The 17,270-nt window shown below is 56.1% G+C and overlaps 1 non-coding gene across 1 annotated transcript; it reads left to right on the forward strand.

Annotated features, from left to right (window-relative positions):
• The first annotated feature begins 16,845 nt into the window (after nt 1-16,845).
• Nucleotides 16,846-16,927, forward strand: TRNAS-AGA. The gene has a single exon. It is a non-coding gene; the product is annotated as a tRNA-Ser (tRNA).
• Nucleotides 16,928-17,270: the final 343 nt, after the last annotated feature.

Raw genomic sequence — 17,270 nt, forward strand, 5'->3', positions numbered from 1 at the left:
ACCTGAAGCAAATACTTACCAGCAACCAAACAACAAAAACACTAACCCAGGAACCTATCCTTGCAACAGAGCCCATTGCCAACTCTGTCCACATATCTATTCAGGGGACACCATCATAGGACCTAATCACATCAGCCACACTATCAGAGGCTCATTCACCTGCACATCTACCAATGTGATATATGCTATTATGTGCCAGCAATGCCCCTCTGCCATGTACATTGGCCAAACCAGACAGTCTCTACGTAAAAGAATAAATGGACATAAATCACATGTCAAGAATTATAACATTCAAAAATCAGTTGGAGAACACTTCAGTTTCTCTGGTCACTCATTTACAGACCTAAAAGTCGCAATATTACAACAAATAACCTTCAAAAACAGACTCTCACGAGAGACTGCTGAATTGGAATTAATTTGCAAACTGGACACCATTAAATTAGGCTTGAATAAAGACTGGGAGTGGATGGGTCATTACACAAAGTAAAACTATTTCCCCATGTTTATTTGTCCCACTACTGTTACTCACACCTTCCTGTCAACTGTTGGAAATGGGCCATCCCGATAATCACTACAAAAGGTTTTTTTCTCCTGCTCATAATAGCTCACCTTAACTGCTCACTCTTGTTATTGTGTGTATGGCAACACACATTTTTTCATGTTCTCTGTGTGTGTATATATATCTATATATCTATATAGATATATATATCTTCCTGCTGCATTTTCCACTGCATGCATCTGATGAAGTGGGTTTTAGCCCACAAAATCTTATACTCAAATAAATTTGTTAGTCTCTAAGGTGCCACAAGTACTCCTCTTTCTTTCTGCAGATAAATGAATGGAGGTTAAGTCCATGAATGGCTATTAGCCAGGCTGGGTAAGGAATGGTGTCCCTAGCCGCTGTTTGTCAGAGAGTGGAGATGGATGGCAGGAGAGAGATCATTTGATCTTTACCTGTTAGGTTCACTCCCTCTGGGGCACCTGGCATTGGCCACTCTTGGCAGATAGGATGCAGGGTTGGATGGACCTTTGGTCTGACCCAGTATGGCCATTCTTATGTTCTTATGAAGGGAGGGGCAGAGCCCTACAACAGAGTTTCTGTAGTGTAGTGGTTATCACGTTTGCCTAACACGCAAAAGGTCCATGGTTTGAAACCAGGCAGAAATATGCTGGGCTAATTTTCCCAGCTCCTAGTGGCCTGTCCCTGCTGTTGGAGGAGCAGCAGTGATTTCTATGCTCAAAAGGTCTGTTATACTTCCCCCGCTCCCACTTTTGTCTCCTCTCCCTCTCTGAATGCCCGTGAAGTGGTTTTCCCTGTCCCGCTCCCTCCTGGAATGCTCCTGGGATGAATGGGATGGTTGAAGAGCAGAAGAGCTCCCAGGTAGACAAGGTGTCTGGGACGCTAATTAGGCAGCACTCACACACCCAGAGCATGGACACTGCCCAAGGTGGAGTGTGACCAACCAGATGCAGCCAAGTCATCTCTAGTTGCAGGCCACTAGGTGCAGGTCCCTAAAAGGGGAAGGGGCCCTGTGCTCAGGGGAGCACTCACAAGCTTGTACCTCCAGTGAATGCCCTTTGCCTGGACCGCCTGGCCAGTGGTTCTCTGTGTTATATTTCATTGTGCCTCAGGAAGACTTACCTTCATCGCACCGTCCACAGCTGCGCTGTGGGACACTTACCTTGCAGAATCCTGACATCTCCAGTGCTGTGCCTGTTCTGGGAGCGTGAGTATGCAAGTGTGAGTGTGACACTCCCCACTTCTTCTTTTGAGCTTAGCTGTCAGTATAATAAATGTGCTGCTTTCTGCCAAACTCTGGTGGGTCATTAGTCCTCCCTACGCTTACTAGCTGGCCCAATTTTGGGTAACACCTGCGATAACCCCAACCCCTGCATGGCAGAGGGTACTGAAATGAGCTGAGAAAAAGCCTTGGCATCAGCAGGGGAAAGCTAGAGGATCTGGGCCAGTCACCTTTTGAAGTCTTGTGGCTTGGTCTCCTCTGCCCTTGGAGGTTGGCCTATGGAAGCCGGCTCTTCTGTGTGACTTGCCAAAGGAGGAAGTGAGGCGGGAATGGGGCAAAAGAGGAAAGTCGAGCTGAGGAAGGCAGGGCAGAAGCTAAACGCCTCAGTGCAGCTAAGTGGGATTAGTAGAGCGTCACCAGTCGTTCTGCAAAGCCTGGGGAGATGCGATTGGCTACTGGGAGGTAGAATCCTGTGCCTGCCTCTTGGCTTCCCAGGGATGGCTACTTGCAGCCCAGGAGAAGGAGGATGGTTCTGGGTGAAAGAAAGACAAGCAAAGCTCTGGGAGGAAATTTAGGTGCGGGCTCTGCGCTGGGGGAGGGGGTTGGGGTACAGGCGGGGTGGCGCTTACCCCGGGCACTGCAGCTCCCAAAGTGACTGGTACACACAACCCTCTGGCAGCAGCTCCTAGGTGGGCCGTGCTAGGAGGTCTCCGTGTGCCGCTCCCTGCAGGCACTGCCCCCAGAGCTCCCAGTGGCTGCAGTTCCTGGCCAATGGGCGCTGCGGAGTTTGTACTTGGGGCAGGGGCGGTGAATGGAGACACTCCCCCTGCCCCAGGGGATGCTGGGACATGCCAACCACTTCTGGGAGCGGCACGGAGGGACGGAGGCAGAGTGGGCAGGGAACCACCTTAGTGCTGCTGGCACATCTCTGCACATCCATTGGGGGAGGGGAGCAGAGGGCCTCCACGTGCTTCCTGGGGTAGGGGCAGAACACAGAGCTGCCTCCCCTCCCGGGTCTATTACAGGAGTGGGTGGGTGGGGTCTTTTGGCCTGCAAGGTGCAGCAGGTCGGTCTAGATGATCACACTGGTCCCTTCTGACCTTAAAGGCCCTGAATCTAAAAGGGAGAGGGAAGTAAAGAATTAAAAAAAAAATAAACCAAACATTGTAATACCAGGATGACTCCAACAGCTCATTGTATAGTACTGCCCCTTTCGTCCTTCCTTGTGTGTTGAATGACCTGCAGGACATTGATTCTCTCATTCCATTGATAAACTGATACAATGTGACTGAAATTAAACCAATTCCCAGCAAAAAAAAATCTCACTTGTCTGCAAATCGAACCCAAGTCAACTGCTTGGAAAACAGCTAAGCTCACCACTATACCACCAATGCATCTGGCAAAAGTACCACTTATGCTTGCCCAATGAGGCTAGATCAGTATTGAGGCGCTTTTCTGCCTGTTAAAATGTACTGGATTCTCATCACTAAAAAAAACCCACCTCCATCTTCACTTGGGTTTGAACCATCAGCCTTTCAATTAGCCACCAAAGTTGTTTATCAGAGGGTGTGTCAACACTACGGGATTATTCCAATTTTACATAAACTGTTTTTTGGAAAGATTGTATGAAGTCGAGTGCACGCGGCCACACTAAGCACATTAATTCGGCGGTGTGCGTCTATGTACTGAGGCTAGCGTCGATTTCCAGAGTGTTGCACTGTGGGTAGCTATCCCATAGCTATCCCATAGTTCTCACAGTCTCCCCCGCCCATTGGAATTCTGGGTTGAGATCCCAATGCCTGATGGGGCAAAAACAGTGTCGTGGGTGATTCTGGGTAAATGTCGTCACTCAGTCCTCCCTCCATGAAAGAAATGGCAGACAATCATTTCATGCCATTTTCCCTGGATTACCCGGGCAGATGCCATAGCACGGCAACCATGGAGCCCGTTCAGCCTTTTTTCACTGTCACCGTATGTCTACTGGATGGTGCTGACAGACGCGGTACTGCAGCGCTACACAGCAGCATCCCCTTGCTTTTTGCAAGTTAGTAGAGATGGTTACCAGCCATACCGTCCCATCTGCTGCTTTGCAAGTTGACAATGACAGTTGCTGGTTATACTGAACCATTTGCTGCTGTCATGGGTGCTCCTGGCTGGCCTTGGTGAGGTTGGCTGGGGGCATATGGACAAAAATGGGAATGATTCCCCAGGTCATTCCCTTCTTTAAGTTTTGTCTAAAGGGAGAGTCAGTCCTGTCTAGACTATCAGGCAAGCCTACAAAAGAACCAGAGAAGCAAATGGCCAATACAGGTCAGAACCCCAGACATCCCGCAGAAATGATGAGCTGCATGCCATTCTAGGGGGTGCCCCTGCAACAACAACACCCATTGCTTCCCTCCTCCCCCACCCCTCCTGGGCTACTCTGGCAGTTATCCCCCCATTTGTGTGATGAAGTAATAAAGAATGCATGAATATGAAACAGCACTGACTTTATTACCTCTGCAAGTAGAGCTCAAAGCGGGGAGGGGAGAGCAGCATCCAGCTGCTATGATATTCCAGGCAGGAGTGAATCTCCATTAGACAAAGCTTAAAGGAGAGAATGACCTGAGAGTCAATCCCATTTTTGCCCAGGCGCCCCCGGGCGACCTCACCGAGGCCAGCCAGGAGCACTCACAGGACGACGATGACAGATACCAATCCTACTGTACCGTCTGCCATCGGGAAGGGAAGGGGATGCTGCTGTGTAGCACTGCAGCACCACATCTGCCAGCAGCATCCAGTAGACATACGGTGACATTGAAAAAAGGCGAGAAATGATTTTTTTCCCTTTGCTTTCACGGGGGTAGGAGGGGGCGACGACATATACCCTGAACCACCCGCAACAATGTTTTTGACCCTTCAGGCTTTGGGAACTCAGCCAAGAATTCAAATGGTTTTCAGAGAGTGTGGGAACTGTGGGATAGCTACAGTCGTCAGTCGCCCCTCCCTCCATGAGCATCCATTTCATTCTTTGGCTTTCTGGTACGCTTGTCTCAGCTCCTTAAGTTTCAGCACTGTGTTGAGTCCCTGTTGTGGCCTCTGTCCATCATAGCCTAGGGGATTTTTTTAAATGTTTTGGCATTTTGTCTTTTGGAACGGAGTTCTGATAGAACAGATTCATCTCCCCATACAGAAATCAGCTTCAGTATCTCCCCTACAGTCCATGCTGGAGCTCTTTTTTGATTCTGGGACTGCATGGTCACCTGTGCTGATCAGTGCTCCACGCTGGGCAAACAGGAAATGAAATTCAAAAGTTCGTGGGGCTTTTCCTGTCAACCTGGCCAGTGCATCCGAGTTCAGATTGCTGTCCAGAGCGGTCACAATGGTGCACTGTGGGATAGCGGCCGGAGGCCAATACCGTCGAATTGCGGCCACACTAACCCTAATCCGACATGGCAATACTGATTTCAACGCTACTCCCCTCGTCGGGGAGGAGTACACTACGTCTTCACTACCCGCCGTATCGGCGGGTAGCAATCAATTTCTTGGGGATCGATATATCGCGTCTCATCTAGATGCGATATATCAATCCCCGAACGCGCTCCTGTCAATTCTGGAACTCCACCAACCCGAACGGCGGTAGCGGAGTCGACATGGGGAGCTGCGTCATTGGTCCCACGCCATGAGGACGGTAGGTAATTCGATCTAAGAAACTTCGACTTCAGCTACGTTATTCACGTAGCTGAAGTTGCGTATCTTAGATCGATTTCCCCCCATAGTGTAGACCAGCCCAGATATCAGTATTAAGAGCCCTTTATATCGATATAAAGGGCTTCGTTGTGTGGAGGGGTGCAGGGTTAATGTGATTTAACGCTGCTAAATTTGATATAAACTCGTAGTGTTGACCTGGTGAGGCTAATCATCTAGTGGAACAAGCTCCGCAAGGGACATGGTTAATTCCCCATCACTGCCCTGTGTAAATCAAGACCGCAGCTCTTGCTGCAAGACACCTGGTGTGTGGGTGTCCCTGTTCCCCCTTCAGAACCTCTGGTACATGGTGCTTCCCTCCTCCCAGTTCAAGAGCCCCATCATGTGGGTGCTCCCATCCAGGATCTCCGGTGTGTCTCTGTCCCCCACACCATGAACTAGCTCCAGTGTGTGGTTTCCCCTGCCTGTCCCCATCCGGGATCTGTGGGTGTCTCTGTTACCCTTTTCAAGATCCGTGTTGCTTGGGTGCGTCCCTCCCCCCAAGTCAGAATCCCGAGCATGGGGGTGCTCCCATCCCCCCATCCAGTCTCTGCGGGGTGGGGGTGTCTAAGAAGAGACCGTGTCTCACTGTCTTGCCCAGGCTATGCTGCAGGGGCTATTCACAGGCGCGATCCCACTACTGATCGGCACGGGAGATTTGACCTGCTCCATTTCTGACCAGGGCCAGTTCACTCCTCCTTAGGCAACCTGGGGACCCCAAGCTTCCCTGGGATCACCATATTGATGCTGAACTTAGTGTAGACACCTGCTCGGCACAGCCCCCTGCAGCCCAGAACTCCTGAGCTCAAGCGATCTGCCGGCTTCAGCCTCCCCAGGCACTGGGATCACAGGCACCAGCCACGGGGCCCAGCTTGTTTTGCAGCCTGGCAGCTGGAGCTTTAAACTCTGCTTGTGAGCTCTGTGCCTTGGCCAGTGGGGGACAGCCTGGGACTGGGAAATGCTCCTGCTTCTCCCACCCCCGTCTCATGTCGAGCTGCAGGCGCCGCTGTCCTCTCATGTAAGATCCCGGATGTTTCGGTGCCCCCTTCCCCTGCCCAGGTGTTCGGGTACCTCTGCCCCCCATACAGAATCCTGGATGTGTGGGTGTCCGTCCCTCTGCAGAGGATCCCAGAGTGTGGATGCCCTTGACCCCCCTACAAGATCCTGGGTATGTGGGTGCCACTCTCCCCCCCTAGAAGATATCTGGTGGGTGGGTGCCCCTGTTTGCCCTTACAGCATCCCTGGTGCACGGGGGCCTCCCTCCGTCCCAACTCAGGGTCCCCAGGGTGTGAGTGCTCCCATCCCCCGATACAGGCTGGGGGGGGGTATAACTGGCTCTCCCTGTCCTGCCCAGGTGGTGCCACAGCAGCTGTTCACAGGGGCAGCAACCCCACTGTCACCCTGCAGCTTTAACCTGCTCCAGGGGTGACCTACGTCACCCCCCCTTTGGGAGCCTGGGGACCCCGAACTTCCCAGAATCACCTGATGCCGAGCTTAGCACGGACACCAGCTCAGCCTGGCAGGGAGCTGCCCTGAGCCCTGACAATCAGCTTCCCTCCGCCTCCTGCTGCACAGCGAGGATCCCACGCGAGAGGCTTTGTGCCCCGCGTGTCCAGCCAGGTCCCTCCCAGCTCCAGCTTTCAACTCTGCTTGTGAGCTCCCCTCTCCGGCCACACGGGGGCAGCACTAACGGCCTCATCTAAATTGGAGCCATCAGACTGCAGATTATAACCGAGCGGGAGATTATAACCCAGGAAGCCAAATCCTTCCCCAAACTGACAGTTGAAGCAGAAGATCCCCTTGGAAAGATCAGGATTTTTGCCTTTAAAAACAAGGAAAATGTGCATTGTTCTCTTCTGTCTACAGTGAGAGATTGAAGAAGCTCAATTGATTTCATTGACTGGAGGTTAAGAGGTGATTTAATCACTGTTTTAAATACGTTTTACAAATTCCCAGAGGGGGGGATATGTGATTTAAAGGGTTCTTTAATTCACCAGACAAAGATTGAACAAGACCCCATTGGCTTGCAGTCGATGTCAGAAAATCCCAACTGGAAATGATCAGTGATGAGCTGCCAAATTTTTAACAACCGGTTCCCTCCTCCCTCCAAAATTTTAACAACGGGTTCCCTCCTTCCCCCCCGCTCGGGGGGGGGGTCGTGCCCCATCCAACCCCTCATGTTCCTTGACACACACACACTCCGAGACCCCTGACCCATCCCCCCCTTCCCTGTCCCCTGACTGCCCCTTGCCGCCCCACCCAAACCCTCCTCTCATTCTCAATGGCCCCCCAGAACCCCTACCCCATACAACTACCCCTTCTCTCTATCCCTGAGTGCCCCCACCACCTCATCCAACCCTGCTCTTTCCTGACTGCTCCCCGGGACCCTTGCCCCCATTCAATCCCCCTGTTCCCTGCCCTCTGACCCCCCCACCCCCAAACTCCCCTACCCTCTCTCCAATACCCCCTCCCTGCCCCCTTACCGCGCTGCCTGGACGTGGCTGGGCCGGGACAGGAGTCGCGCGGCCGGAGCCGGAGGATGCGGCGGGAGCCCAGCGGCCGGAGCCAGGTGGCTGGCCGGGTGGAGCCAGGGAGGGCTGCGGCCAGAGCTGGAGCCGGGCAGCCGGGGCCGCCGCCACGGCCAGACCCGCGCTGCCGGAGCCTGGCCCCCTGGCAAAACAGCAGGGGCGGCTGGAGCCACGGAGCCAGGCCGGGCTGGAGGTGGGGGGCCGTGTCCAGAGCCGAGCATCCCGGTAGGTGGGGGCACAGCAGGGCCGGGGGGGGGTGCGGCCGGAGCCGGGCGGCCGGGCAGGGGTTCGGGGGGGGGTCGGGGACGCGGGGCCGTGCCGCAGCCGGTGAGGGTCGGGTGGGGACCCGGGGACGGGGGGGCCGGGTGGCCAGGCGGGGTCGCGGCCGGGGACGCGGGGCCGGGGAGGGGCGCGGCCTGGGCCGGGGGGGGACGCGGGGCCGTGCCACAGCCGGTGAGGGTCGGGCGGGGACCCGGGGACAGGGGGGGGGCGGGCAGGGTCGCGGCCGGGAACGCGGGGCCGGGAACGCGGGGGGGGGGGAACACGGCCAGGGAGGGTCGGGCGGGGACCCGGAGACGGGGGGGGGCCAGGTGGCTGGGGAGGGGCCGGGCAGGGTCGCGGCCGGGAACGTGGGGGGGGGGACGCGGCCAGGGAGGGTCGGGTGGGGACCCGGGGAGGGTGCGGCCGGAGCTGGGCGGCCGGGGAGGGGTTCGGGGGGGGTCGGGGACGCGGGGCCGGGGAGGGGCGCGGCCTGGGATGGGGGGGGCCGCGGGGCCGTGCCGCAGCCGGTGAGAGTCGGGCGGGGACCTGGGGACGGGGGGGGCCGGGCCGGGTCGTGGCCGGGAACACGGGGCCGGGAACGTGGGGGGGGACGCGGCCAGGGAGGGTCGGCTGGGCACCCGGGGACGGGGGGGACGGGTGGCCAGGCAGGGTCGCGGCCGGGGACGCGGGGCCGGGGAGGGGCGCGGCCCGGGACGGGGGGGGACGCGGGGCCGTGCCACAGCCGGTGAGGGTCGGGCAGGGACCCGGGGACAGGGGCGGGGCGGGCAGGGTCGCGGCCGGGAACGCGGGGCCGGGAACGCGGGGGGGGGGGGGAACACGGCCAGGGAGGGTCGGGCGGGGCCCCGGGGCGGGGGGGGGGGCCGGGGGGCCGGGCAGGGTCGCGGCCGGGAACGCGGGGCCGGGAACGTGGGGGGGGACACGCGACCAGGGAGGGTCGGGCGGGGACCCGGGGACGGGGGGGATGGGTGGCCAGGCAGGGTCGTGGCCGGGAACGCGGGGGGGGGGGGATGCGGCCAGGGAGGGTCGGGCGGGGACCCGGGGAGGGGGCGGCCGGAGCCGGGCGGCCGGGGAGGGGTTCGGGGGGAGTCGGGGAAGCGGGGACGGGGAGGGTCGCGGCCGGGGACGGGGGGGGGGACGCGGGGCCGTGCCGCAGCCGGTGAGGGTCGGGCGGGGACCCGGGGACGGGGGGGGACGGGCAGGGTCGCGGCCGGGAACGCGGGGCCGGGAACGCGGCCAGGGAGGGTCGGGCGGCTACCCGGGGATGGGGGGGGGCCGGGCAGGGTCGCGGCCGGGGAGGCGGGGACGGGCCGCGGCCAGGGACCGGCCGGGGCACACGCCCCCCACCCCCCTAGTTTCCTACCTCAGCGTCGTCTTCCTGGGCCGGGGAAGCCTGCTTGCTTCTCAGCCCTCCCAGGCTTCCCGCGCGAACAGCTGATTCGCGGGAAGCCGTGGGGGAGGAGAAGCAAGGAGGAGCTTCATGGCAGGAGGTGGAGGCAGTATTCGCAACGGTTCACACGAACCGTTTGCTAAAATTAGACGCCGGACAGAGAACTTTAGCATCCGGTTCTCTGTCCAGTGTCTAATTTTAGCAAACGGTTCGCGCGAACCGTTGCGAACCGTCTGCAGCTCACCCCTGGAAATGACTATTTTTTAACCATGAGGCTAATTATCTAGTGGAACAAGCTCCGCAAGGGAGGTGGTAAATTCCCCATCACTTGCAGTTTGTAAATCAAGACCGCAGCTCTTGCTGCAAGACACCTGGTGTGTGGGTGTCCCTGTTCCATGTTTCGGGATCCCTGGTACATGGTCCCTCCCTCCCACCAGTTCAGGATCCCCACAATGGGTGCTCCCATCCCCCCATACAGTCTCTGTGGGGGAGGGGGAGTGTATAAAAAGAGACCATGTCTCACTGTCTTGCCCAGGCTACGCTGCAGGGGCTATTCACAGGCGCGACCCCACTACTGATCCGCATGGGAGTTTTGGGCCGGTTCACCCCTCCTTAGGCAACCTGGGGACCCCAAGCTTCCCCGGGATCACCATATTGATGCCGAACTTAGAGCGGACACCCGATCGGCACAACGCCCCGTGGCTGGGAGCTCTGGGATCCACCCACGGCAGCTGGGAGCTGTGGGGTCCATCTGTGGTGGCATGGGCCTGTGGGAGCCCCTTCCGCCACTGGTGGCTGATAGCTGTGGGGCCCCCACCGGCTGACAGCTCCAGTCTTGCTGCCCCAGGGCTGAGGCGGAAAATGTCACTGAGATCTCTGAAAGTCACAAATTCTGTGACCCCCTTTATATAATCTTAGCCTTAATAGTTGTTGACTGTCTCTCTCAATCTAGTGGTCTGCTCTAGCGCGCATGGGACAGGGAAGACAGAAGCTCACCCCCCAGCACAGGTTTGGGCAGCAATGGCTCTTGGGCTATTTGCTGTGCATGCAGACGACTTGTCCAGGCCGGTGGAGCAGCTCAGCCAGATGAGGAGCTGGAAGAAGGAGACCTGAGCAGCCTGGCCATCCCACTTTTTCTCCACAGCCACTGCCTGTCAGCAGGATTCCTCCTTCTCCTCAGTGAGACCAAATCTAAGCACCTAGATAGCTGGTCTGTCCGCTGCACCCCAATCCCTCATGCCTGAGCCTCCCTGCCAAGTCCTGTACCTGGCTCCAGAGAATTGTCTCACATCTCGCTGGGAACTCGACTTCTTGTGCCCAGAGAGTCTCGGCCCCACTCAGTAGAGGACCTGAGAAACACAGTGTCTGCCTTTTGCAAATAACTGCTTGGAGAGGTTTTGTTCCTGTGACCACGTGGCCTAACGGATAAGGTGTCTGACTTCAGATCAGGCGATTGAGGGTTCAAGTCCCTTTGTGGTTGTGTTTGTCCAGTTTTACCTTTGTGCTGAACGTCCTGCTCCCTTCAGGGCTGGAACCTCTTCTTGGCTGCTCAGGCCAATGCTCTGGCTTCAGCTAGAGCCCCGGGAAGGAGTTGGGGGTTGGGAGTCGCAAAAGCTGGGGCATGAGCCCCACGTGCTTCCAGTCTCGCCTTTGCCCTTCCTGACTTGCCAAAGAAAATGGGCGGCTGCCCGTCTAGAGTGTGGAGCAGTTTCCTTCTTCCAAGTGTGCGCCTGTCCCTGTGCTGGAGGGTACTTGCTAAATAGCACCTTGGGAGCCTGGGTGTTTCTCTGCTTCTCGCCAGCTGGGGAAAAGCCTCTTGGGGTAAAATCTCCTGCCCCACTGCCAAAGTGAGCACCTTGAGGGGGGCTGGCCCTGCTTTCCTACCGTCTTCTGATGTTGGCCACAGAGCATCAGCAGCTGGCTGTGGGTGGTTTTCAGTGGGTGTTTGCCATGCCAGGGAGCAGGGAGCAGCCTGGCTGGGTGTCTCTGTGGCTGTCTGCTGGCCACGCATAGGCATGGTTCTCCCCTCCTCTGGCCCTGCCCTTGGTTGCTCTGTGGCTTTTAAGCCTTCCCTTGGAGCTGTCAGCACCAGCCGCCTCTGTCCTAGGTGCCCAGAGGAGGAGAGGTGCTGGGCTCCAGCCTGGGACTCTGCCTCCCTCCTGCCTTTCCCTGGCTATGAAACCTGGCCCTGACACTCCTTTCTTCAAGCGCCATGTGGGCAAGAGGAAAAGTGTGGTAGAAAGCACAAGGGCCAAACTTGTGGGCATCAGAAAACCCAAACACTCAGTCAAACCATAGTCACTTCTAGACCCCATTCCAACCAAAGACCTGGCTCCAGTGGGTAAGAGTCACTCAGCACAAGGTAAACAACTCATTCTTATACAGCTGGAGATAGGAAAGCACTTGGATCTCCAGGGATTTTCCACAAGGTCCCACTGAGATTTGAACTCAGATTTCAGCATGCCAACCCTTACACCATGGGACCGGCTTGTGCTAGTTTCTCTGAACATTGGTGACCCTATCATAGGGTACCAGGGTTGGAAGGGACCTCAGGAGGTATCTAGTCCAACCCCTGCTCAAAGCAGGGCCAATCCACAGACAGATTTTTATCCCAGATCCCTAAATGGCCCTCTCAAGGACTGAGCGCACACACCTGGGTTTAGCCGGCCAGTACTCAAACCACTAAGCTCCCCCTCCCTCACAGGGCCAGCTTGTGTAAGGGACTGTTGGCCCTTTACTAAAACTGAGTGGGGTTTTTTGGTTGGCTAGTTCCCAGTCCCAGTAGAAGGGGGAAGGGTCAATGGGAAATCAGGCCCCTGAGACTGACAGGCCCCTGGGGCAATGGTCACCAACTGGTAGGGAACAAGTGAGAATTTGTTAATGAGTAAAATTCCTGGTGAAAATTGCAAAGCTGTGGAGAGTTTGAAAAGTTCCAGTGAATTTACACATGAAGATACAAACAGAGAGACAACTAGAGAGAAAGAGAACATCACAGACTGCACAGGCCCACACAGACATAAACAAAAACCAAACCCACACAGCACACAGAGCCATATACACATAAGGGAAAGTCACACAAAACATAAAACAAATCCACACCAAAAAATACAGCAAAAGCCCACAACAGGAAACCACAAAAACCACATACCAAAAGAATACTTGGCAAAAAACAATCTGCACGCAAAAGTCACACACACACACACACACACACACAAAACTATGCAAGGCATCCACAAAAATCACACAGGACCCACATGCACATCAACACAACAGACAACAAAACCCCCCAACATACAGAAAGCCAGGCAGGGTTTGAGTCTCACAGCAAAGAGGGTGAGCACACAGGTGGTTTGGGGAGCAAAGACTGAGTGGGAGTCTGGGGCAGTGCTCTGGGCTCTGCTCGACCCCTCCTGACACAGGCGGCTGGTGGAGAGCAGAGCCTGGTAGATCTGTGGACTCTGCCCTGCTCTCTGTAAAGCAAGGGGACCTCGGTGTCTTCTGAGCTGCAATTGTATTTTCTGCACGGCAAAATGATTGGCAGAAGCCATGTGATTAAAGGAAGCTAGTGCTGTAGGTGAGGTTTGAACTCACAGCTTCAGCATGACTCCACTCAACACTGCTACTAGACAGCCTGTGCACTAACCCATTGCACCTTTGCTTCCTGACTGTGGGTCTTTTCTCCTTAATTCATGGATGGATTAGCGGAGTGTGGCGGGGGGTTGCATTAGCTAAAACAAATCCATATTAAAGGCTGCAGGATGGCAGCAGCAGAGGTGGGGAGCCTCCTTCCATGTGCTAGAGCTGGTTCCCCGTTCTGTTGCTCAGGGGAAGGCTGGTGCTTTGAGCCCACCCGGTGCTGGAATGTCCCATGGGTGAGATTAACAAGACTTTTGAGAGGGGAAGGGAGGGGAAGTCTTTTCTATCCCTGCCTAGCTCCATTGGTTTCCTGTGGCCCTTTCGGCTCTCTGCTCCCCTGTTGGGGAGATGCAGAGACAAGCCCCCATCTGGGTGAGGCACCGAGAGGCTGTGTCCCATGGCGTGTGGGGGGGATAGGGGGAGGGGTGGGATGGGGCTCAAGGGGGAAGGTTCTGTGTGACAGTGTGGGGGGGAGAGGGAGAGGGGGAGGGGGAGGGGGAGGGGGAGGGGGAGGGGTGGGGTGGGATGGGGCTCAAGGGGAGAAGGTTGTGTGTGACAGTGTGTGGGGGAGGAGGAGGGTGTGTTCCTTAGGATAGAAATGATGGAAAACACAGGGGCAGTGACAGTGGAGCCCAGTGTCTGAGTGTTATGACCCTGTGTGGTGCTGCCGTTCACCTTCCCCTCCTATGGGCTCAGCTTTCATTGAATCCAGCATTTTTTCACCTGTCCTCTCCACAGAGGTGCCCCACATGCCTCAGCTACCGAGTGTCCCTCTTAGAGACGCCGAGGACTGGAACTGATTTCAGCTGCTGGACAGCTCTGCTAGGTCTTTATTCATTTGCACAGGAAAATGCTGAGTGTTTAAATTCATTTCAAGCCCCGCCCCCCATTCAGCGAACTCCTGAACATACTGGAGATGGGTCTGGAAATTGATTTTCATTTGAAAAAGTTTTTAAAGGGAATCACTTGGATTGGAACTACAAACCTACTATCCTAGAAGGAAACATTCACCCACTGACCTACACTCTCAACAAGGAGTGTCAAGTACAGCTCACAGCAGGACCAGTTTTTAACCTGGGGCTTAGTAAACTTTCTCTCTTCTATACAAACACCACAGCTTACAAACTCCCCACCCCCGCTCTGTGTCACCAGAGCACAACAACAACTCTCCTTGGGGCACACACAGCTCCCCAGCTCCCTGCCCGTCAGTCTCTCCAGCGTTGCTCCAATCCCTTAAAGCAGGGTCTCAACCACAATTTACCTTAGGGCCAGGGCCAGTCCTCCAGTCCTCCCAGTGGGCCAATAATGTCACTCATACTGCCCAGAACCCGCCCCCCAAAACTCTGCCCCTCAGCTGCCTAAGGCTCTGGGATGGAGTTTGGGTGGGGGCAGGAGGTCTAGGGTGCAGGCCCTGGGCTGGGGCTGGGGACTGGGGTGCAGGAGGGGTGCAGGCTCTGGGGGGAGTTTCGGTGTAGGGTGAGACCCTGGGCTCTGGGAGGGAGTTTGGGTGGGGGAGGGGTTCCTGGGGGCAGGCTCTGGGATGGAGTTTGCAGCACCGTAACATGGGCGAGGCGAGTGAGGCACTTGCCTCGGGTGCGCAAAGTGGAGGGGCGCAGCTCTACCCCGATCAGCGACGCTTCGGCGGCAGCTCTACCGCTGCTGCTTCTTCGGCAGCAATTCAGCAGTGGGTCCTTCTCTCCGAGAGGGACTCAGGAACCCGCTGCCAAATTGCCGCCGAAGGATGAATGAAGCAGTGGCGGCAATTGGGCGGCAGGTCCTTCCCTCCAACAGGGACTGAGGGATCTGCCGCCAAAGAGCCTGGAGCCGGCCCTTGCCTCGGGCACAAAAATTCCTTGTGCTGGCTCTGGGAGTTTGGGTGCTGGGTGCAGGCTCTGGGCTGGGGCAGGGGGTAGGGGGAACAGGAGGAGGGGTGGGGGTGCAGGCTCTGGGAGGGAGATTGGGGCAGGCGGGAGGGGGTGTGTGGAGGGAGAGGGCACAGGCTGTGGGAGGGAGTTGGGGGCAGGCGTGTGTGGAGCGGGGTGCAGGCTCTGGGAGGGAGTCAGGAGTGAGGCGCTTACCTGGGGCTCCAAGGCGGGGCAGGCTGGGGGGCCTCCGTGTGCTGCTGCCCCCAGGCATCACCCCCGCAGTGTCCCATTGGCTGCAGGGGCTCGGGGCAGGGGCAGCGCGCGGAAGAACAGACCCACCCTGCCCTGCCATGGGGAGGGGCCGGCAGCCACTGGAGTGAGCAGGCAGATGCTGCTCAGCTCCACTGCACTGACGGGGCCCCTGGGTGGGGGAGTGCCTGGGGGCAGCAGGTGGGGCCAAGGGAGTGACCCAGTCGCAAAACTGCTGGAGCCCCACGGGCGAGACCTGGGAACCAGGACTGCCAGCCAGACAAACACCTTTAAGAGGAGGCGTCCCTCTCCCTGTCAAAAACTGATCTTCCTCCTTCAGTTCAGTGTCAGCCTGAATTGTTCCTTATCCCGGCAGAGCCAGAGGATTGAAAGCAGCAACATCAAACCCCTGTGTAGCTCAAAGGAATGGACAGAAACACTCCCTGGTATCTGAGGAGATGTTCAGCTTTGCCCTTAGTCAACTACAAGGCTAAAGGGAAAGGAGGTGGCGCCAGATATAAAGAGTGAAACACGACACATCATAGTTATGCCCATGGTGGCTGCAAAATCTTTTATGTACTTCTTCTTATCAGCAGTGTATTGTTTTCTCTGGAGCCTAGGCCTTGACCAAGAAATTTGTACCTTGATAAAATAATCGACTGCCCCTGGTGAAGGCAGTGGACTTGACACCCACTGGGGTGTCCCTACAAGTACCAACAACAATGGCTGCCTTTTAGCCTTAGATTTTAATCATGGCAATACATTGATACAAATTCCTGTTAAATAATTTCTCAACCAGAGTCCTTCATTCACATTCCTTAGGGCGTTGGGCCACCATGTGAACGTTTCATTTCCCTTCTCAGTTTCACACAGAGAGACAATTTCCTTTGCACCGATCCATGAACAGCAAAACCTCCCTGTGTCTCTGGTCTGAGCCAGGGCGTTCGATTCCAGTGAACCCTTCTCTCCTGCAATGGCGACGGTCAGACAGAGAGGACGTGGCACCTCCATCCCTGCCAGGGAGGTATTGGCTCGGCTCTTTCTTTTTGCTGCTGTTGTTTGTCCATGAAACATCAAGGGTGTAATGCAAGGCTGAGTTCATGCACCAGCCCCCTGAAAAAATTTCAGTGCCCCAGAGAAATCCTGCCGCCTGCTATTGGAACGATGTGCTGGAGATTTGACTAGGAAAGGGACTGTCTGAATTGTCAGAGTGGGGAATGAACAACAATCTACAGCAATGCCATTCACACAAACACACTCTCATCCTGCTCCAGCCGGAAGGGAAATGGCCAGGAATTCTCGCTGTTCAGCCAAGGACACACTTACACTGATGTGCAGCCATGAGTGTGCTGGGGAAGCTGGTCTGAGCAATTTGAAGTGACAATTCAGTGAGAACAGAATCATCATGTAGTAGAACAGCTGTGTATTAAGTAGTTGTGGCCAAGTGGTTAAGGTGATGGACTAGAAATCCATTGGGGTCTCCCTGCGCAGGTTCAAATCCTGCCAGCTACGCAAGCACTGCCCTGTTGTTGTTATTATTGCAGTCTTAGTGCCTGAGCATCCACAGTGCAAACTGGAGCCAGATCTACTTTCACTCTGTCTACACTTAAAATGCTGCTGTGGCACCTGCTATAGCACTTTGGAGTAGACAGTGACTGGAGGGTTTTTCTCATCCCTGTAATAGCTACATGGACAGAACAATTCTTCCTTTTCTTTAGCACTATCTAACCAGGGCTTAGGTCACCTTAACTCTATGGGTTTGGGGGGGGGGGTTTCACACCCTGAGAGACGTCGCTCTGCCAGTTCAGTGCCCAGCGTACACCAGCCCTTCGATCCCTCTTGGTATTTCAATACA

Source organism: Mauremys mutica, unplaced genomic scaffold (assembly GCF_020497125.1).
Source record: "Mauremys mutica isolate MM-2020 ecotype Southern unplaced genomic scaffold, ASM2049712v1 Super-Scaffold_100127, whole genome shotgun sequence".
Taxonomy (NCBI): Eukaryota; Metazoa; Chordata; order Testudines; family Geoemydidae; genus Mauremys; species Mauremys mutica.